Here is a 22954-nt window from a genome sequence, read left to right as displayed (position 1 = left end):
ACAGAAACCGTATCGACTAAATCCTGCCGGTCTTTCGCTTCAGGAAGTCGAGAACAGTGCTTGAAAAACACCCGAGACCAGCCTCGAGAGGCTGGTTCCCTTAGTGGAAGCTTCGAAAGAGGTCCTACCGAGGTGGTAGAACCTCGGAGGGCTGTCCCTCTCCGCTGCAGAGCAACCGAGGTTGCTCTCGAGCGGAGTCCTCAGGAAATCGGTGTCGGTTCCCGCCGCCTCTGACGCTCGGGCCACATCAATTTCCAGCTGAACGCACACCGTGCCGCTCAGCGTCAAAAAATAAAAACACACATCAATTGTGGTCACAAGGACTGTATCGACTAAATCCTGCCGGTATCTCGCTTCAGGAAGTCGAGAACAGTGCTCGAAAAACACTCGAGACCAGCCTCGAGAGGCTGGTTCCCGTAGTAGATTTTGTAGAGGCATGGAATCATCTTCCCAACATATCTGCATGGGTCCTGCATATAATAAAATCAGGGTACAAACTGCAGTTCTGGCACCGCCTCCAAATTCTCTGGGGTGGTGCAGACTACAGTGGTTCCGAGCAGGCTCAGGTGATGGAACAAGAAGTGCAATCTCTGCTGCTGAAGGAGGCCATAGAATGTGTTCCTCATTCAGACAGGAGTCCGGTCTTTACAGCCGGTACTTTATAGTTCCAAAAAAAAAAAAAAAAAGGATGGGGGTTGAGGCCGATTTTAGATCTCAGAGTTTTGAACCGCCTTTGAGGAGGTTCAGGTTCAAAATGCTTACCATTCCTGTCATCGTGAGTCAGATCAGATCCGAGGACTGGTTTGTCACGATAGATCTAAAAGACGCCTATTTTCATGTACCCATCCTTCCATGTCACAGGAGGTTCCTGAGGTTCGCCGGGGCTGAAGCTTACCAATATCGGGTTCTTCCGCTCGCCTAGCACTCTCTCCCGCGACATTCACCAAATGTATGGATGCAGCTCCTGCTCCTCTGAGACTTCAGGGCATCCGCGATACTGAATTTTATCGATGACTGGCTCATTCTGGCCCAGTCTCGAGAAATGGCGTTCGGCATCGAGATGTCGCCCTGGCCATATTCGAAGTTTGGGGTTGAGACTCAACACAAAAGAGTGTGTTACAACCATCCCAGTGCACAACGCTTCTGGTGTTGTGTGGGACTCGGTTACGATGCAGGCACGCATGTCTCCTGCACGTATCGAGTCCGTTCTGGCTGATGGTGTCCGGGTTAAAACTAGGCCAGGCCATCACTGTAAAGCAGTTTCAAAGACTGCTGGGCCTCATGGCAGCGGCATCCAACTTGATACCTTTGGGCCTTCTACACATGAGGCCCCTCCAGTGGTGGCTGAAAGCCAAGGTGTTTTCCCCAAGGGGAATCCATTTCAGTATAATCAGAGTAACGCGCAGATGCCTTCGCTCTCTGCTAATATGGAAGAAACCTTGGTTCCTGTCCCTAGAGCCAGTGTTGGGAGCGCCATGTCGCCGAAAACCGCTTTCGACAGACGCCTCCCTCACTGGCTGGGGCGCGGTCATGGACGGCCGCTTGCCAGGGGTCTGTGGCAGGACCATCATCATTCTTGGCACATAAACTGTCTAGAGATGTTGGCTGTGTTCAGGGCTCTGAGGAGCTTCCTTCCAGACATCAAAGGTTACCATGTCCTAGCACGCTCGGACAATACATCAGTGGTAGCTTATCTGAACCGACAAGGAGGACTCAGATCGCCCTCTGTGCAGACTGGCGATCAGATAATTCTTTGGTCCCAAGGGAAAATACTGTCTATCAGAGCATGTATATTCCGGGGTTCAGAATCAGGGAGCAGACATCCTGTCGAGGCAGGGGCTGAGGCCCGGGAATGGAGACTTCATCCAGAGGTGGTGAAGTTGATATGGGACAAATTTGGACCATCAGAAGTGGATCTATTCGCGTCTCGAGAGACGCCCCACTGTCCACTTTGGTTCTCCCTCTCACATCCAGCCCCACTGGGGTTGGACGCCATGGTACAGGCTTGGCCGAGGCTTCGCCTGTACGCATTTCCCCGATCGCTCTGCTCCCGGAGTCCTGGAAAGGGTCCGCCAAGAGGGCATCAGTCTACTTCTGGTTGCCCCCATGTGGCCGGCCCGAGTATGGTTCTCAGGCATAATTTCACTCCTGATAGCTCCGCCATGGCAGATTCCTCTGAGGAGGGATCTGTTGTCTCAGGCGGGGGCACAGTCTTCCACCCTCGCCCAGAGCTGTGGAAACTGTGGGTCTGGCCCCTGAGGGGTTCAGTACCTAAATGCTGGTCTATCAGCGGGGTGGTTGAAACCATACTTAGCTCTTGGGCTCCGTCTACTAGGAGATTATATGGCCTCAAGTGGAATGTGTTCTCCACTTGGTGTAGAGAACATGAATTAGATCCAGTTAACTGCCCGGTGGCTTCAGTTCTGGAGTTTCTTCAAGATCGCTTTCATGGGTCTCTCCCTTCCACACTTAAGGTGTACGTGGCTGCCATTTCGATGCTCCATGCACCACTGAGTGATGGGCCTCTGGGGAGGCACCAGCTGGTCATTCGCTTTCTCCGTGGTACATGGAGGATGAGACTGACAACCAGGTCCAGGGTTCCTGCCTGGGACCTGGCGGTGGTTCTCGAAGGGTTATCCCTGGCCCCCTTCGAACCCCTTCAGTCGGCTTCACCAAGGACCTGACGCTCAAGATGGCTTTTCTCTTAGCTATTACCTCTCTAAAGAGGGTGGGTGATCTTCAAGCCCTGGCAGTGACGCCAGCTTGCTTGGAGTTTGCCCCTGGCGGAGTTAAAGCCATTTTACACCCGAGACCTGGCTATAGTGCCTAAGGTGCCGCCTAACACGGCACGTGCCCACGGTCCTGCAGGCTTTTTATCCTCCACCTCATGTGTCGGCAGAAGAAGAGAGGCTCCATTTGCTCTGCCCTGTCAGAGCTTTGAGTGTTTACCTCGAGAGGTCCACTTCTTGGAGGAGGTCGGACCAACTGTTAGTGTGTTTTGGGTCACCTAAGAAGGGGCTCCTGCCTCGAAACAAACCATTAGTAATTGGATTGTTCAGGCTATTATCTCGGCCTACAAGGTGCGTAATTTGCCTTCACCTTTGGCCGTGAGGGCTCATTCAACTAGAGGCATGGCGCCCTCTAGGGCTCTCTTATCGGGAGTACCCTCCAGGAGATCTGTGAGGCAGCCGGTTGGGCTACCCCGCACACTTTCATCAGGTTTTACAGTCTGCACCTCCCTAGTACGCCTGGCGCACATGTGCTCTCGCCCTAGCTGAGTGCCTGAGTTCAGTTTCACCCTAGGGCAGGCCTTTTTTCGCGCGTGGCCTAGTGGGCATTCGCTCCCCAAAGAGTCATGCTCAACGACGCAGTGCGAAGTTCCTCGAAGGGAACGCCTCGGGTTATGACTATAACCCTTGTTCCCTGAGAAGGGAACGAGACACTGCGCCGCCCTGCCACGCCCTCAAGGCCTGAGAGCGGCTTGCTTCATCGCTAGGCTAATGTGTATGTGTACCGGCGTCACTTTTATGCATCCGGTTATGCCGTCACATGTTACGTCATGACGCCACACCAATCAAGATTGGAATAGTTTCATTCATAATTCAGAGGCGCACGCTAAGGAGCGTTCCCCAAAGAGTCGTTTTCAACGACGCAGTGTCTCGTTCCCTTCTCAGGGAACAAGGGTTATAGTCATAACCCGAGACGTTTTCTAAATGTTTCACCAATTAAACATTTTTAGTTGAGTGAACAATGAAAGTAGTTGAGCTAACATACTATTTTAAATTGGAGATCAGTTTGAGCCAACTAATCAAGAATAATTCAGTTAATACTTTAAAGAAAGAAATTGAGAAAGTAAAAATTCTGTTGAACTAGTTACTAAATATGAAATAATTGAGATGGCTTGAATTTTTTACAGTATAAGTACTCTAATAGTAATGCTGTGTTCCTCACAAAAGAGTATGCAACACATTTGGCAGAGAGTTTGAAGACCTGTACAAAGCCTCTGCAGTACAGTAAAATAAAGACAGTCCTATACAAACCCTAAACACTAAAATAATCAAAGAAGTATCCCTCAGCTGGGTTAGTGGAAGCCTGATGAAAGATCCTATGAAAATGCTCGACTAGCACAGTTTTATTTCCTGTGTTGACATTTTATTTATTGAAACCGAAAGTGGGGCAGGACACATCAAAGCCTTTTCCCTTATTATAAAGAGCTAATAGACTTTAAGATTATCTTACAGCCGTGAAGCATAATTTGCTACTTGCTATTAATAGTTAGAAATAGGTGGTATTAGGATGAGGGGGCATTCTTATTCTAGAGAGCATTTTATTGGACAAATATGTGAATATGCCCATGAATGCAAGATAAGCACAAGAATGCAATGTTATTCATATTTTGGTTAATTGCTGATCTCAAGAGAAGTCGTTCCCTGTCTGTCGCTCTCTCGACGTTGTGTCGAATGAATCGACAAAAGGAGTCTTTCTTGAAGGCCTCGGTTACCTCTGAACTTGAGAAAAGGCCAATGAGAAATTGGCAGACAGAATTTGCATGTCCCTCCCCCGGACATACGGGTATAAAAGGAGGGAATAGTGCATCTGTCCATTCAAATGTTTTCTTTGGAGCCGAGCGGTTGTGTGTTCAGCAAGCTGGTGTTCCATTACTGTTCCACATGCCTCTAAGGCGACACTTTGACAACGTTTCCTTAAAGAGCAAATAGACCTGTAAAAGAGTATATTTTCTCTAAAAGAGTATACACATTGGCGTTGAACGTCTTTTTAAAAAGATGTCTTTCTGCCTTTGTGTAGTTCCTGGATGCGGCAGATATCTCTCTGCTTCTGACAGTCATAAGAGCTGCTTCACGTTTCTGGGCTGCGTTCATGCGCAGGCAGCATTTTATGAATGGTTCATGTTCTCATTGCAAGAACATAACCATGGGAATGTTGCAGTCGCGGCTTTCTTTTCTCTGAGAGAAAGCCACATCAGCCGGCCCCCACACCGTGCCTCCTTCCTACGGGATTGGGACTGGCGCAGCTGGTGTCGAAGGAGATTTTGGGACTGCAGTGTGCTCAGTTTCGTAAATCCCCAAGAATCACCCGCCCTCCAGCACGCTCGTTTGCTTCCGTCCGACATGTCTCCCTCGTACCCCGCGAGCTGGATGATGATTTTGCCACTGCATTGGAGCACGTCACAGCGGCATCTGATGCTGATGACTCGACTGGGCTGCCACCTTCGGGTCTGCTCATCCAGTTTGAGCCTGACGCACAGATGTCCGCTATGATTACCCAGGCCACCGTGAGAGCGGGGCTGGACTGGAATCCTCCGTCCCCCCCCCCCCACCACGCCTAGACGATTGGTTCCTCGGGTCAGGGCGGCTCTCACGGCGATTAATACTTTGCGTAGCAGTCTTTGGCAGTGAGGAAGAAGATGGAGGCCGCCTCCCACATCATGCCTCGCTGTCGTTCCAGTGCGAGCCATGCTCTGGCAGAAGGCGTCCCCCTGCAGCTTCTAAACAACAGGCAGCTCCAACAATTCAGCGGAAGAATTCCCAACCAGACCCACTACGGATACTAACTACTCTGTACTGAAATAGGTGCTCCACAGGGTCGCTGTGTTTGTAGCAACTCCTCCCTCGCTAGATAGGATCTACTACCGCGGCATTTCCACATGTGGCCTGAAAACCCATGTGATGTATTCACCACATTTAACCTCCCCCAGCCTGGGCAGGATGTGGTCTCCGTGGGGTCTTTTCCCCCTGAAAGAATAGGAGTTGGAAAAGAATGCCTTCCCTGATGCTTGTTTTAGTGTTAAATGGCCCTAGCCACTTTAACTCTATGCGAGAAACATAGAGAGAGAAAAGGCACGGCTGGCACGGCCTGCTCCCATGCTTGACACGTTCCCGGCAACCCCCCTCAGGAATGCCGGGAACCTAAAAAGTTTATGAAGTTTTTATGGGGCGTTGGGGAAGGGTATGTGCAGTCTGACACAGCCTGTCCAAGTACACAGTTCAGCGTTTGGCGTGATTGAATAGGGACCCTGAGTGTCGCTTCATTCGACACAATGTCGAGTGAACGACAGGCAGGGAACATCTAGGTTACTAATTCTAATTCTCATTGACTTTTCTCAAGTTCAGTGGTAACTGAGGCCTTCAAGAAAGACCCCTAGTGTTGTTTCATTCGACATAATGTCTCGTTCCCTCCATCAGGGAACGGAGGTTACAATAGCAACCTAGATGTTATAATGCTATGAGATGGTGAAATCAAGTTGGCTTGCACAAATTTGTCTAACTTTTACTCCAATAGATAAAAATGTACAAAATAATGAACAATGATATTAGGTGTCTTCCAAAGTTTATCCCCTAACCCAAACTCAAAATCAAAACATAAAGTGTAACCTTTGACCCAAACCCTAATCCTAACTATTATTTTAATAGGAAAATAACATTGTGTACCAATGAAAAAAAAGGGCTTGGAACAAGAAGAGGGAAGTGTGTTACAGGTTAGCGACATACATCAATTATTTGTATTGCAAGAATAATATTGGAATAATGAGTAAATTACTGAGGTTTTTTGTATTTAGGATAAAGTGTTGGATAAGAGGCTAGATAAAATGTGATGCCTGTTTTGTATCAATTTTAAACCCTTTTGTTGATCGGTTGGTCTCTATGGGAAAAAGTTATAAAATTTTAAGGTTTCACCATCTTGTATGAATAATTATGGGATTGTGTTGTCCTTTGTAATCTTGAAAAATACTTTAGGAGGACTGTTTCTGCTATTCATGCCCTGTAAGATGATTATTTGAAACATTGTGTATTATTTAGCATGAGGTCTTAATAGATATATCAGTTGTACACAACGTTAGACAAATATACAGCAGTATACGACACAATTATGAAACAATAATATGGGGAATAACGGTTTTGAAATATCTGTTCATATTTAAACTGGCCAGAGGACTTTTTTTATTATTTGAGAAAAGTCTGAAGCTATGGGATAGGTAACACACAGAGTTTCAAATCTATTTTAAAATACTTTGATTCAATACTTAAAACTAATCTGAGAACATGCCAACTCTCATGCATTTCTTAAAGAAAGAACTTGTGCATATTTTGTTAGAGGTACGTGCAGCAGGTGAGACATTTTACAGATAGAGTGCAATAAATTTGAATGCAACATACAGATGAATATGAGAGGAAGTGTTAAGGGAAAATGGTCTTAAACTAAGAGCACAGCTAAGTTATGAGTAGAATTACAACTTAAAAAACTTAACACTTCAAGTCAACAAAAGTGGCAGCACACATATCAGTCAAGTTAAAGTCTCTTTTGAGATTTGCTACACCAGTGTGACTACACACAGACAGCTTTCCTCAGCAGTGCACCATTTTCCACATTCTTTTGTCTTCCGAGATACTTTTGGGAAATTTGAAGTTTATCTGAAACACGTGCAGAGCAGCGCAGAACTCAGGGACTTCCATATTTGTGAAGATGTGAGAAACCATTCCAACGACTGACATTTATGGATTAAGAGCTCATAAATTTTATCAGACACTTTCTTTTTCCTAAGTCATAAAATTGTATGCTTCTTACACATTGTGGGATAGTACAAAACAAGGACAGGAATAATAATATTTTTGTGTGACAACTTACATTATTTTCACATGGATCATCACCATTTTGTGATCAAAAGTGTTTTATTGATTCTTTTTTGTATTTAACATTTTATTTTATTGACACAGCACATACACACCGAATCAACGTTTAACCACCACTAATATCCCTTCCCAATCACCAACCCCACGCTAACCCCCAATGAATACCCCTGTGCTCACATAAAATAATACACACACTTATACAAAAACAAACAAAATGCAATATATAATAAACATATAATTAAACTAGACTTCTCTCTCCACATCCCTTCCCTGAGAGTCCCCAAAAACCACTAAATAATTACTCAATTTTTGGACAAACAAGTCCCCAAACCCCAGCCTTCTGCTTGCCACCTCCTCAAAAGCTGCCACCCTCCCCATCACCGCACACCACTCTGGAAATTATGGTGCTCTGTCTTGGTTCTGCCAATCATAATACTGGTCAGAACCCAATTTTTTATACGTTTTTCCCCCAAATTTATGACAGCCCCATCACCCAAAATACATAGACTGGGGAAAAGTATAATTTGAGTTCCCAAAACATCACACAAACAACTCTGAACCTTCAAACAAAAATCTTGGATCTTAACACACCCCCAAAAGACATGGGTTGTGTCTCCAATTTCTGATTGACATCGCCAGCAAGTGGGTTTGCCTTTAAGACCAAGCCTATTTAGAGGGGGGGTCCAATAAAATCTATGTAAAATCTTGAACAGCATAAGGCGAACCCTTGCATCTCTAGTTGCAGACTTGACATTTTTTAGAATCCTAGCCCACACTCCCTCCTCCAATACAAAGTTTAAGTATTTCTCCCATAATCTCTTGAGAGAAGTTGAAGCTCCGTCCCCGAGACTCAGAATTAGCAGGGAGTAATACACTGATGCCTCGTGACCTTTTCCAAAAGCAATAATCCCCTCTCCCAAAGTATCTGCCACTTTAGGTGGATGTGTGCTACTCCCAAAAACAATACAGAGCAGGTGGCGCAGCTGTAAATACCTATAAAATTGAGATCTGGAGATACCAAAATGTTGAATCAAATTCTCAAAAGATCTCAACACTCCACTCTCATACAGGCAGGGCATTTATTTTATCTTGGGTAGACCTAGCTCACCTTTGTCAATCGGCCCATGTAATTTATTGAAATGTAATCTGGGATGCTTACCATTTCAAATGAAGGACTTCCCTATGCTATCATCTTGCTTGAAATAAGAGAGGGGGACATCTACAGGGAGAGATTGCAGCAGGTAGTTGAATTTTTAAATGCAATTAATTTTAATAACACTAACCTTCCCAATAATAGATAAATGTAATGAAGCCCACCTTCCCACATCGCTCGAAAACCTTTTTATTAAGGGGTCAAAATGCCTAAATACTTAATGCCCTGTTTAGGCCATTGGAAGGCGCCGGCTGGAAAGCCGTTACTGGGCAGTACGCTGTCAGAGCCAAATCGTCAGATTTAGACCAATTTACTCTGTATCCCAAGAACTTAGAAAAGGAATGAATAATTATATGGAGGCAAGGCATAGATCTAATGGGATCAGAGATGAATAATAAAATATATTCTGCATTAAGCAAAATTTGGTTAAATGGTTCCAATGCAAGACAGAACAATAAAGGGGAAAGAGGGCAACCCTGCTGGGTACCCCTATCCAGAGTTTAATTATCTGAAATGAATACATTTGTTTGTTCTGCCGCTACCGGGTGTCTATAAAGTAACTTAATCCATCCAATAAAAGTATTACCGAACCCGTATATTTCTAAAATCTTAAAAAGATAATCCCATTCTACCATATCAAATGCCTTTTCGGTGTCAAGTGCTATGGCAGCGAGCGGAGTCTGATCATTCTCCACTGACCAAATAATATTGAAATGCCTAATGTTATCAGAAAAGCTGTGTCCCAGAATAAACCCCACCTGATCTATATGTATAAGAGATGTCATAACTACTTAATCGGTTAGCCAGAATTTTGGACAATATTTTAACGTCTTGCTGTATCATTGACATTGGATGGTAACTCTTACACTCGCTTGGATCTTTGTGCTTTTTTAGGATCATACTGATCCGGGCTTGTGTCATGGTTGGCGGAAGCTTTCCATATTTTAATGATTCCGTATAAACTTCTAACAAAGGTAGAGCCAATTCGGTTGCATAAGATCTAAAACATTCAGTGGCAAATCCATCTGGCCCCGGAGCCTTACCTGTAGGCAAGGGCTTAATTACCTCGCCAAGCTCTTCCGAGGTTATCTCAGAATCAAGAGAATTTTTTTGCTCAGTGATCAATTTAGGGAGTTCAAATGGTTCCACGAAGTTCCTAATATCTTCATCAGTAGACAAAGATGTGGAACTATAAAGATTAAGATACAATACTTTAAAAGCATTATTAATATCAAAGGCCAAGGAAATATTTCCCCACCAGCAGATTTCACTGAGGGAATGGTAGAAAAAGACTCTCTCTGCTTTATAAATCTAGCCAAAAGCTTCCCCGCTTTGTCCCCCTCAAAGTACAACTACCTGGCCCTGAATAGTCAAAACTCCACCTTCTGCGACAAAATAGTATTATATCTGTATTTCAATCGGGTCAATTCTCTGAGGCTGTCAGACGAAATTTGGCACTTCAGCACTGCCTTGGCACTTTTAATATTCCCTTCCAACTCCCTTCCAATTTTTTAGTGAATGAAGCATATCTTATGCTCTGGCCCCTGAGAACTGCTTTAAGTGTCTCCCAAGCCACGCCTATAGAGGACACTGAGAACCAGTTGGTCTCCATAAACATTCATTTCAGCATTCAATATTTGTTGAAATTCAGGATTTTGAAATCTGACAGTCCTGTCTTGCAGGAAATCATGCACAGAATGAGCAGTATGGCTGGTGGCATTGTTATGCTGGAGGGTCATGTCAGGATGAGCCTGCAGGAAGGGTACCACATGAGGGAGGAGGATGGCTTCCCTGTAAAACACAGCATCGAGATTGCCTGCAATGACAACAAGCTCAGTCCGATGATGCTGTGACACACCAACCCAGACCATGATGGACTCTCCACCTCCAAATCGATCCCGTTCCAGAGTACAGGCCTTGTGTAACGCGAGTCCGACTATCACACTTGTGAGACAAAACCACGACTTGTCAGTGAAGAGCACTTTTTGCTTGTCCTGTCTGGTCCAGTGAAGGTGGGTTTGTGCCCATAGGCGACATTGTTCGACAAGCCTAAACAATCTAGAGGGAGTCCAATAGAAACTATGCAAAATCTTAAACTGAATAAGGCGTACCCTTGCATCCCTAGACATAGTTTTTTATTCTTTCCCACTCCCTATCCTCCAATATCAAGTTCAAATCTCTTTTCCATAACCTCTTAAGAGCTGTTAAGGTTCACTCGCCCAGACTCTGAATCAACGAGGAGTAATCCACTGACACTTCATGACCCTTTACAAAGGCTGTGAGCACCATACAAAGAGTGTCAGGAGATTTAGAGGACTGTGTACTACCACCAAAAATAGAACAAAGTAATTGGGGCAGCTGTAAATACCTGAAAAATGGAGACCTAGAAATCCCAAATTGCTGTGTTATTTTTTTGAATAATCTCAAAGCTCAATTTTTATAAAGGTCATCAGGTGTAGCAACCCCCATCTCAATCCGTTCTTTCCAGCAAAAGGGGGACTTGTTAGAGGCAGCCCTTGCCCCGCTTCGGGAAGCAGGCGTCCGCAATCTCAACTACTTTGACAACTGGCACATTCTGGCCCACTCCCGAGTGTTACTATGTGCCCATAGGAACCAGGTGCTCAAGCACCTCAGCCTTTTAGGGCTTTAGGTCAACTGGGAAAAGAGCAAGCTCACCCCGGTTCAGAGAATCTCTTTTCTCGGCATGGAGTTAGACTCTGTCTCAATGTTAGCGCGCCTCACCAACGAGCGCGTGCAGTCAGTGCTGAAATGCCTCACCGCATTCAGGCCGGGCACGGCAGTCCCCTTAAAACATTTCCAGAAGCTCCCGGGGCATATGGCGTCCTCCGCGGCGGTTGCGCTGCTGGGGTTGATGCATATGAGACAGCTTCAGCACTGGCTCCAGACTCGAGTCTCGAGACGAGCATGGCGCTGCGGCACACACCGTGTGTACATCACCCCCCACCTGCTAACAAACTTTCAAACCCTGGACAGACCCCTGCTTTCTACGGACTGGAGTCCCCTTGCAGCAGGTGTCCCGACGCATCCTGTTCACCATAGACGCCTCCAAATAGGGTTGGGGTGCTGTGTGCAATGGGCACGCAGCCGTGGGCCGTTGGAATGGGGCCCCGCTGTGCTGGCACATCAACTGCCTAGAGTTGTTGGCTGTACTTTTTGCCCTGCAGAGGTTTCTCCCGCTAATTCAGGGCAAACACGTCTTGATCCAATCAGACAGCACCACAACGGTAGCTTACATAAATCGCCAAGGCTGCGTACACTCCTGTCACATGTCACAGCTCACCTGTCGTCTCCTCCTTTGGAGCCAGCAGCAATTCAAGTGCGGTGTGCCACTCACATCCCGGGCAATTTCAAAGTGGTAGCGGATGTGCTATCATGACAATGCTTGCCCAGTGGAGAGTGGAGGCTTCACCCCCAGTCGGTTCAGCTGATTTGGAAACGGTTCGGCAAGGCCCAGGTAGACCTGTTCGCCTCCCGAAAGACCTCCCACTGCCCACTCTGGTACGCCCGAACAGAGGCTCCCCTCGGGGCAGACGCGCTGGCACACAGCTGGCCCGCGGGGTTGCATTTTCCCCAGTGAGCCTGCTTGCATAGGTGCTGTGCAAGGTCAGGGAGGACAGGGAACAAGTCATTCTAGTGGCTCCCTATTGGCCCACTCAGACTTGGTTCTCGGATCTCGTACTCCTCGCGACAGACCCTCCCTGGCAAATCCCCCTGAGGAAGGACCTTCTTTCTCAGGGACGGGGCACGCTCTAGCATCTGCACACATACCTCTTGAACCTCCATGTCTGGCCCCTGGACTGGATGCAGAAGATCTAGCTGATCTACCACCTGCTGTCGTAGACACGATCATCCAAGCCAGAGCCCCCTCTACCAGGCAACTTTACGTCCTGAAGTGGCACTTATTCGCAAATTGGTGTTCTTGCCGGGCTGAAAACCCAGAGAGGTGCGCAGTTAGGTCAGTGATTTCATTCCTGCAGGAGAGGTTGGAGGGGAGGCTGTCCCCCTCCACCTTGAAGGTGTATGTAGCTGCTATCGCGGCCCACCACGACACAGTAGACAGCAAGTATTTGGGTAAGCACAACTTAATTATCAGGTTCCTAAGAGGCGCTCGGAGGTTAAATCCCTCCGGCCGAGCCTGTTCCCCTCCTGGGATCTCTCAGTGGTCCTCTCGGGCCTTCAGAGACCCCCCCTTTGAGCCGCTAGAATCAGTCGGACTCAGGGCCCTCTCCTTGAAGACGGCCCTCCTGATCGCACTCGCCTCCATCAATCAGACACTCACGTGATCCTAAGACCGCGACCGGGCTACGTGCCCAAAGTTCCTACCACTCCCTTCAGGGACCAGGTAGTGAACCTGCAAGCGCTGCCCAAGGAGGAGGCAGGCCCAGCCCCTTCATTGCTGTGTCCGGTACGTGCTTTGCGTATCTACTTGGACCGCACGCAGAGCTTTAGATGTTCTGAGCAGCTCTTTGTCTGCTTTGGTGGACAGCGGAAAGAGAACACTGTCTCCAAACAGAGGCTTTCGTACTGGGTAGTGCACGCCATTACGTTGGCCTATCGCACCCAAGCCGTGCCCGGACCCACAAGGGAGGGGGCCTTGCGGGTCCGAGCACACTCAACAAAAAGTGTTGCGTCCTTATGGGCACTGGCCACGGGCACCTCCCTAGCAGACATATGCAGAGCAGCAGGTTGGGCAACACCCAATACCTTTGCGAGATTTTACAATCTCAGGGTTGAGTCGGTTTCGTCCCATGTTTTCTCAGGTCTGAGCCGGTAGAACTCGGTACACGCTGACAAACTGACCTGGTGGACCGCTTGCACATAGAGCCCTTTCCCTCCGCTGAGGTAATACAGTGCGCTTTTACCCCAGGTGATCCCACAAACTTGGCTCCCTGGATGACTCCTCCCTAGCCCTCTGGTCCACGAATTCAGTGAAGGAATTTGGCGACCAAGACCAGTGCGGGTACTCAATTTACCTTGTACTCGAATAGGTGCTCCACAGGACGGGCTCCCACGTGGACTTTTCCCCCTGTGTGTATTTTCCGCGGTACGGTCCCCTTGCGAGCGGACCAGCGTCTCCCTTGGGCCGTGTTTGTTGCAACTCCTCCTTCCCAATGAGGTAGGATCTATCACTGCGCCATTCTCCACATGTGACCTAAAAGCCCATGTGATGTATTTCACCACTCTTTACCTCCCCCAGTCTGGGCAGGTGTGGTGTCCGCAGGGTCTTTCCCTACTGAAAGAATAGGACAACTGGGAAAGATCGCATTCCCCGATGCATATGATAGCGTTAAGATGGCCCCAGCCGCTTTAACTCTATGGGAGAAACATAGAGAGAGAAAAGGTGAGGCTGGCGTGGCCTGCTTCCATGCTTGGCATGTCGCCTTGTTCCCCCATGTTGGGGGTAAAGAACCATAAGACTTTTGACAATTTTATGGGGCGTTGGGGAAGGGTACGTGCAGCCTGGCACAGCTGGCACGTAATATACCTGCCCGCTCCTGTGTCAGCAGTACACGTACATGGCTCAGCGCATGGCGTGATTTAAATTGGACCCCTGTTGCTTCTTCGACAAAACATTGAAGTGAGTGACAGACAGGGAACGTCTAGGTTACGGACGTAAACCTCCGTTCCCTGATTGAGGAACGAGACGTTGTGTCCTCCCGGCCACATCGCTGAACTGAGCCACTGTTGTGGCCATACCTCATTGTCAGCTCCTTAGAAAAATCCTGAACGAAACAGACGCATTTCCCTCCCTTTATACTCGTATGTCCGGAGGCGGGACATGCAAATTCTGTCTGCCAATTTCTCATTGGCCTTTTCTCATAGATCAGAGATGCAAAAGGCTCTCAAGACCCCTAGTGTCGCTTCTTGTGTCACTTCTTCGACACAACGTCTCGTTCCCTCCATCAGGGGGAGGAGGTTACATCCGTGACCTAGAAGTTTTTTTTCTACCATTTCTTTTTGTTCAGATTTATCAGATGTGACGGCAGAGACTCTTTCTTACATGATAGATTAACAGCAAAATGGAAACTGAACATATATTGTCCTTGCTAGTTCAGGTGCACATGACCAGCAGTAGCACTGGGAATTATCAAGTGGCTTTTATCAAGATGGGAAAGCTTGTGAATCTAATTGTACACCTGATCAAACTCCCTCTTGATTTTTCAGATCATGATGCCAAATGTGTTCTGTTTTTCCAGTGGATTGCTGTGTGTTAAACAGATCTTTGTTGAACATTTCCTTAAAAACTCACTTTTGTTGAGTTTAGTTCAAGTAGCTGAAGATTAGTTCAAATCTGACCTTTCCGTCTCAGACATCTGCAGGGCTGTTGCTAAAGTTTTAACTTGTTATAGTATTACAAGGTTTCCACTTCTGTAGAATCAAAGAACTGGAGGAAAATCTGATGCAACTGACCTCAAGGTTTCTATGAATGGTGTATAATGATAAATGAGTCACATGTTACTAAAGTGTAATGTTCTTGGGTTAAAACCACACACAGCAGCCATCTGTCCCCTGCCTGGATGTAGCAGGAAATTCTGTGTAAAAATTAAGCTTGTTGAATTCTTCAGCTGGACATAAAAGGTGGCCGCAAACAACTTTATTTTGGAATGCACTCCCTTCCTGTTATTTAAGGATGTGTTAAACTGAGAGCAGAGCAAAGAAATGAAGCTCATTTACACTCTTAGAAAACCAGGTTCTATACAAAAACCTAGGGTCCTTTACTCAACTTCTGAAACTTTTATGCCACAAAGTTCTATATTAAAACAAGGAACATTTAGGAACAAAACAGTTCTTTCGGCTAATATTTCTAAATACTATATAATTCAAAATGCTCTTATCAAATCATACTAATGAGTTATGGCTATGGTCAATTAAATTTCTTCTATCGATACATTATCCATTGATGTGAACTATTTAATTCACATTTTCTGGCAATAAAACAAAAGTGAAATCCATAAAATCCAAATAAAATATAGTATAATAAGGGTTTATTATGTTTCCAGGAGTGTTGGTCATTCATGTTTTTTGAGACGTTAAAGACATTACAGAAATTAGTAAATATCATTCTGATTTAATGTAATGGCCAGCTTCATCCAATCACTGCCAACCATGTTAAAATAAAATTATACTTTACACATTCTATGAATCTATGTACTGATTACCATTGTCCCATGTCTGCCAAACATTTTTAGTGGTCCAAACATCATCAGCAGCTTAAAACTCAACTTTTGGCCGGATTTAAGGAGTTAATGCACTTAGCTGCATAAGAAAGCTATAGGATGCTCCCTTGATCTCCATTTAGTGAATGACTTAACCTCAAATGTGCTGTCACACTTTAGTGAAGCGAGTGATAGGGTTCTTCTAAGAGTGTTTTATAAGTTCCAAACATGAAAGGAGCAATATAACCCTTTATGATGCTGGAAAGAACAATTTAATGTTAGGCCATGTCCACACAAATCCATTTTAGTTTGAAAATACATTGATTTGGGGACTGGGTAGCTCAGTGGTAAAGACGCTGGCTACCACCCCTGGAGTTCACTAGTTTGCTAGTATCCCAGGGCGTGCTGAGTGACTCCAGTCAGGTCTCCTTAACAACCAAATTGGCCTGGTTGCAAGGGAGGGTAGAGTCACATGTGGTAACCTCCTCGTGGTCTCTATAATGTGGTTAGTTCTCAGTGGGGCGTGTGGTGAGTGTGGTGAGTCAATGCTGCGGTGGGTGGCGTGAAGCCTCCACACGCACTATGTCTCCGTGGTAACGCGCTCAACAAGCCACGTGATAAGATGCACAGGTTGGCGGTCTAAAACTTGGAGGCAGCTGGTATGTCCGCCACACTCGACGGATTGAGGCGAGTCACTACGCGACCACAAGGACATAAAAGCGCATTGGGAATTGGGCATTCCAAATTGGGTGAAAAAGGGGAAAAATCAAATACATTGATTTTATGATTTACATTTATGATTCTCATCGATACAGAATAGCAGTTTTCTTCCACTGAAAAAGACTTTCTAAAACGCTCTCCATAACATTTGCTTTGAAAGATTATTGACGTTAGGAAACTGAAAACTAACGTCAATAATCTTTTTAAAACTTAAAGGGGTTATGAATGTTACGAACACCGGTGAAGGCGCCTCCTCCTCCAGCCTTCGGAGATCGCATTCACCCGAATACTGATTACCTAGGTCTGATTATTCCCCAGCTGTTTCTTGTTACTCTGCCCTATTTAACCGTGTCTGCGAATTTCTCCATTGCAAAGTCTTGTTTGCCCCGGCGACATTTCCAAGCAAGTTTAAACCTTACCTCGAGATATTCTGTGTACCAACCTAGCCCGTTCACCTTGACTACGATTGTTAGCTACCTGTTCCGTTTACTTCTTGCCTGTTACTGACCACGATTGTTTGCTGCCTGCCCAGACCCTTAGCCTGCTCTGACAACGTCTCTGCCTCTCTTCTACACACTGTTTGCCTGCCCAAGACCCTGCCTGTACTACCTGTGTTCTGACTATTCAATAAAACCGCTGATGGATCCCAACCAACCTGAGTCTGCATCACAATGAAATGCGGAATCAAATTTTTCATAATAATTTTTGACATATAAGGTTTTTTCCTGCATTGAAAATGTTTAACCGGCCACCAAAGCAAAATTTCAGGCCATCGAAGCAAATTTTATGACATTTGTGTTGTTTTTGGCGCTTTATAAGTGCAAAATATGGTTCTCATGTGGTACACAGATGTGCGTGAAATGATTGAAGACTGGTATTGCGTGAGTGTAACGCAATCCATTCCACTGAGAATCTCTCAAGCAATTGAGGTACTCTTCTTTATCTTATTACCGTTTTCAATTGCATGCAGGTGCGCTCATGTGTCAACTGGGCTTCCCTTGATATGTGAGCGCTGGTTACAGGAAAGCACACAGTAAATCACATGCATGACTAAACTGGGCCTCCCTCGATATAGTGGTGTAGATGGCAAAACTTATGCGACTCATTTGATTTCTACACAAGTATTTTCTTTAAAGTGCTATGGAGAAATTCAACCATTTCAAAAGACAGAACTGACATTCTGAACGGTACCAGTAACATTTATCACAGTATTCTGTAACAGAATTTTTCATTACAACTGTGGCAGCTGTATTTTAAATGTGTTTAAGTTGTTCTTTTATATAACAAATAACTAGTTTATTTTTTAAAGCAAGACTATCACTGAACAGCCAACTATGGTAAACACAAGGGCAAGTAGGCTACAATGTAGAATAAAAGTCTGGACCTTTATAAATTATGAAGAAAATGATGTGTACTATTGTAATATGTTTTCTTTTCTAATGATGTTTGATATTGGGAAACAAACTGGCCTGGCTTGTCTTCAGATGTTCCTAGAATCACAATGATTCATAAGAGTCTGATAAAAGAAAAACAATATCTATTATGAAGTAGGAAACAAACATATTTAATATAGAAGCACAGTCCCAAATCAGTAAAATGGTTTTCTCATAAACATTATTATGAGCCCTATAGAAATAAGGTGATAGATTCATTTAATTTCCCACAGCAACTTGAAATACAAAAAACAAAAGATACAAAAGATGCTCAGATGGTCGAAAATAAATCATATTAATTAAAAACAAAATACAACAACATATCTTAAAGTTTAACTTCCTTAGCTAAAAGAATCCAGCAAACATCCAGCTCCCAGCACAACACCGACTCCTACACTAACTCAGAGTAAGCCAAAAAACAAAACAAAAACCAAACATTTATCTACTGAATCCCATCTGTCTAAGCGGGAATGTAATCACGGTTGAGTGAAAACTAGAGTGAACATCGGCAGGGTATTTGATTCCTGGACTGACCTTTGTTCGGTTTTGGGGATCAAAACTGGTTTTGGGAATCGATCAACCCTGACCAAAACTGACCCTGATTTGGCATTCATCTTATTGGAAAGGCTTACATACATTAAGCTGAAATAACTGCAAAGCATGTGAAATATAGTGCCATAAGGATTGATCTGTGTAATTTAACTAACTTGATCTTGCCTGCTAACGCTGACGAATTGCAAGCTACCTTGCTTCGCAACTTTCAAATAATTTCAACGATATTCTCTTTATACTTTAAGTCAGGTGTACAGGATAAATTTAAGCAAATACACTGGTTTCATGATCATAGTACAACAAATTACATAAAAGTCATCCAATAGTGCCACATAACAGTGCAGTGCAACAGTAAACTGTCTGGTATAGTTCGGTAGTATGTAGCTGTATGTGTGTATCAGTATGCTATGTTAGCTGATAAGTAGTTTTAGTTTAGTCTTGTTTGTAGTAAAACAATCATAACTGTGTGATTGTAATTATGCTACCTCATCTGTCAGCATGATGCCAGTGAATCACGTTCAGTCTCTTTGTACGTTACGTCATTGTTTTGGATGCTCGCTCGCATCCCGATGGAGCAGAGCATGTGAGAGGAGTGGAGTGGAGCGGCAACAATTTCCCCTCAAAGAAATTGTCTAGTTACTAGTTTAACCACTGTTAAATAATGGAGGGAACGAGAAGTTGTGTCGACTGTAGTGACACAAGGGGCTTCTTTTGAGAGCCTCGGATACCTCTGAATATGAAAAAGTTCAACGCCAAATTGGCAAACAGAATTTGCATTTATAGGGCCCCTATTCAATAGCACCACCTACACTGAACCATGTTACGTGATCTGCTGATGCTGATGCAGCAAGCTGTAGCGTGCCAAAGGAGCATGGGCATCAGACTGCAAGCAACCTTCCCTGATGCCCCACTAAGACGTCATATTGTTTTTATTACATTACCGGCATCCGACCAAGGTTTTACCTTGAGGGGTGGGAACAAGTGACGTGACAAGCATGGGAGCAGGTTGCGCCAGCCACAGCCTTTTCTCTCTCTATGTTTCTCCTCATAGAGTGTTAGATGTGGCTGCAGCTATCTAGCTATAAAACGCATTGGTGAAGGCGTTCTATTCCAGTCTTATTCTTTCAAGGGGAAAAGACCCCGCAGAGACCACATCCTGTCCAGGCTGGGAAGGTGAAAATGTGGCAAATACGTCACATGGGCCCGTCACCACATATGGAAATGGTGCGGTGGTAGAGGAGGAGTTCTACAAACACAGCGACCAGGGCAGTAGGGACTGCCCAAGGGAGATGCAGGTCCGCCTGACAGGGGGACTGTACCGCGGAACATACATCACAGGGGGTTACTGTGTAAATGGCTCCTATGGAGCAACTATTCCAGTACATTTACATTACATTACATGTCATTTATGCATTTGGGATCGAACCCGCAACCTTCTGATTAACAGTTATGTGCTTTAGCACACTACGCCACCACCACTCCAGAGTAATTAGTACCTGCAGTGAGTCTGGTCAGGAATTCCTCAGCTGAATTCGTGAGCCAGAGGGCTGGGGAGGAAGAACATCCAGGGAGCGGGAGTTTGAGGACTCATCTGGGAGTAACAGCGCATGTGTTCGCCTCAGTGGAGGGTAAAGGCGATAGTGCAAGCGGTATACCCTGTATACCCGACAAAACCGACTCAACACGGAGATTGTAGAATCTCGCAAAGGTATTGGGTGTTGCCCAGCCCACTGCACTACAGATGTAGAGATGTAGATGGCCAGTGCCCACGAGGATGCCACACTTCTTGTAGAGTGTGCTTGAACCCGCAAGGGGCGGCACGGCCTGGGTCAGAAAGGCCAATGCGATGGCGTCGACTACCCAGTGGGTGAGAATCTGTTTGTTTTCGCTGTCTGTCAAAGCAAACAAAGAGCTGTTAGGAGAGCCTAAAGCTGTGTGTGTGGTCCAAATAGGTACGCAATGCACGTACCGGACACAGCAACGATTAGGTTGGGTCTGCCTCCTCCCGGGGCAGCGCTTGCAGGATCACTGCAGGATCACTACCTGGTCCCTGATAGGGATCGTAGGAACCTTGGGCACATAGCCTGGTTGAGGTCTTAGGATGACATGAGTATCTGCCAGACCGAAATCCAGGCAAGTGTTGCTGACAGAGAATGCTTGCAGGTCTCCAACCCTTTTGATGGAAGCAAGCGCAATCAGGAGGTCCATCTTCTGGGAGAGGGCACTTACCTCGACTGACTCTAGAGGCTCAAAGGGGGTTCTCTAAAGGCCTGTAAGGACCATGGAGAGATCCCATGAGGGGAACAGTTATGGCCTGGGAGGATTCAACCTACGGGCATCTCTTAGAAACCTGATGATCAGGTCATGCTTCCCTAGGAACTTACCATCCATTGCATCGTGGTGGGCCGCTATAGGAATGCAGGAATGAGAGCAATGCCTCGACTGCGCACCTCTGGGGATCTTCAGATCGGGAAGAGCGCCAATTTGCGAATAGACGCCACTTTATGGCGTAAAGCTGCCTGGTAGAGGGAGCTCTGGCTTGATTGATTGTGTTCTGCATCCCGTCCAGGGACCAAACTTGGAGGTTCCAGAGGTCTGGGCATGGATGCCAGAGGGTGCCTCGTCCCTGAGAAAGGTCTTTCCTCAGGGGAATTTGACAGGGAGGTGCTTCTGAGAGGAGCGTAAGATCCAAGAGCCAAGTCTGAGTAGGCCAGTAAGGGGCCACTATAGTGACTTGTTCCTCAACCTCCCTGACCTTGCAGAGCACATGTGCAAGTAGGCTCACTGGGGGAAATGCGTACTTGCACAGCTGTGTGCCAGTGCATCTGTCTTGAGGGGACTTGCCTCCGACCTGAGGGAGAACCAGAGCGGGCAATGGGAGTTCTCTTGGGAAGCGAACAGGTCTACCTGTGCTTTGCCATAACGGTCCCAGATCAGCTGAACCACCTGCAGGTGGAGCCTCCACTCCCCGTTGAGTGGAGTCTTTCGCGACTGCATGTCAGGCTGCCTGGGATATGAGTGACGTGTAGCGACCTCAGTCGGTGTTGACTCCAAAGGAGGAGATGGATCAAGACATGCTTGTCTCGGATCAGCGGGAAAAACCTCCACAGGGCAAGAAATACAGCCAGCAACTCTAGGCAGTTGATGTGCTAACATAACCATGGGCCAGTCCAGGAACCGGCGGCAGCATGCCCGTTGTTTGGAGGCATCTGTGGTGACCACGATGCATCTGGACATCTGCTGCAGGGGGACCCCTGTCTGCAGAAAACAGAGGTCTGTCCAGGGCTTGAATAACTGACGACAGAGGGGGGGTGAAGATCACACGTTATGTGCCGCGGCGCCAAGCCCATCTCGTGACTTGAGTCTGAAGCCAGTGCTGAAGTGGTCTCATATGCATCAACCCTAGTGAAGCAACTACAGCTGAGGATGCCATATGCCCCAGGAGCTTCTGGAACTGTTTTAGAGGGACCGCATTGCCTATTTTGAATGATGAGAACAATTCAGCACTGACTGTGTGTGCTCGTTTGTGAGGCACGCTATCATTGAGACTGAGTCTAACTCCATGCCGAGAAAAGAGATGCTCCGAACCGGGGAGAGCTTGTTCTTTTCCCAGTTTACCTGAAGCCCTAGATGGCTGAGGTGCCTGAGCACCTGGTCCTTGTGAGCTCATAGTGCCTCTCGAGAATGAGCTAGCACTGCTATGGAGTGTGTGCACGAGCACGAGCATGAGCACGAGCAACAGGTAGCTAGCTGCAGTTTACTTAATGTAAGTAAGTTTCAGAACTCAAACCTTCTTCCTCAGTGTTCCTCATTTGTTGAAACCAAGCTGCCAAAATGACTCGTTCTCTACTTCCTCCACATTGTGATGTCACACTGTGGTTTGCATCTGCATCTGACCATCTCCATAAAAAACTTCAATGTCTACTTTATATTATTTACATTACATTATTTTAAGGCCTACCTTCAAACTTAGTGCCTCTATGCTTGACGTAATGAGAAAATCAAAAGAAATAAACCAAGACCTCGGAAAAAATTGTGGACCTCCACAAGTTTAGTTCATCCTTTGAAGCAATTTCCAAAAGGCATGAAGGTACCACGTTCATCTGTACAAACAATAGGATGCAAGTATAAACACTATGGGACCACGCAGCCATTATACCACTCAGGAGGGAGACGCAGTCTGTTTCCTAGAGATGAACGTAGTTTGGTGTGAAAAGTGCAAATCAATCCCAGAACAACAGCAAAGGACCTTGTGAAGATGCTGGAGGA

At 46.1% G+C, this 22954-nt stretch overlaps 1 protein-coding gene across 1 annotated transcript in view; it reads right to left on the bottom strand.

Annotated features, from left to right (window-relative positions):
• Nucleotides 1-22954, bottom strand: part of cfap299 (cilia and flagella associated protein 299) — a 161768-nt gene that overhangs the window by 29911 nt on the left and 108903 nt on the right.

This window comes from Xyrauchen texanus, chromosome 4, assembly GCF_025860055.1.
Source record: "Xyrauchen texanus isolate HMW12.3.18 chromosome 4, RBS_HiC_50CHRs, whole genome shotgun sequence".
Lineage (NCBI taxonomy): Eukaryota > Metazoa > Chordata > Actinopteri > Cypriniformes > Catostomidae > Xyrauchen > Xyrauchen texanus.
This window is presented reverse-complemented; position numbering and strand designations above follow the sequence as displayed.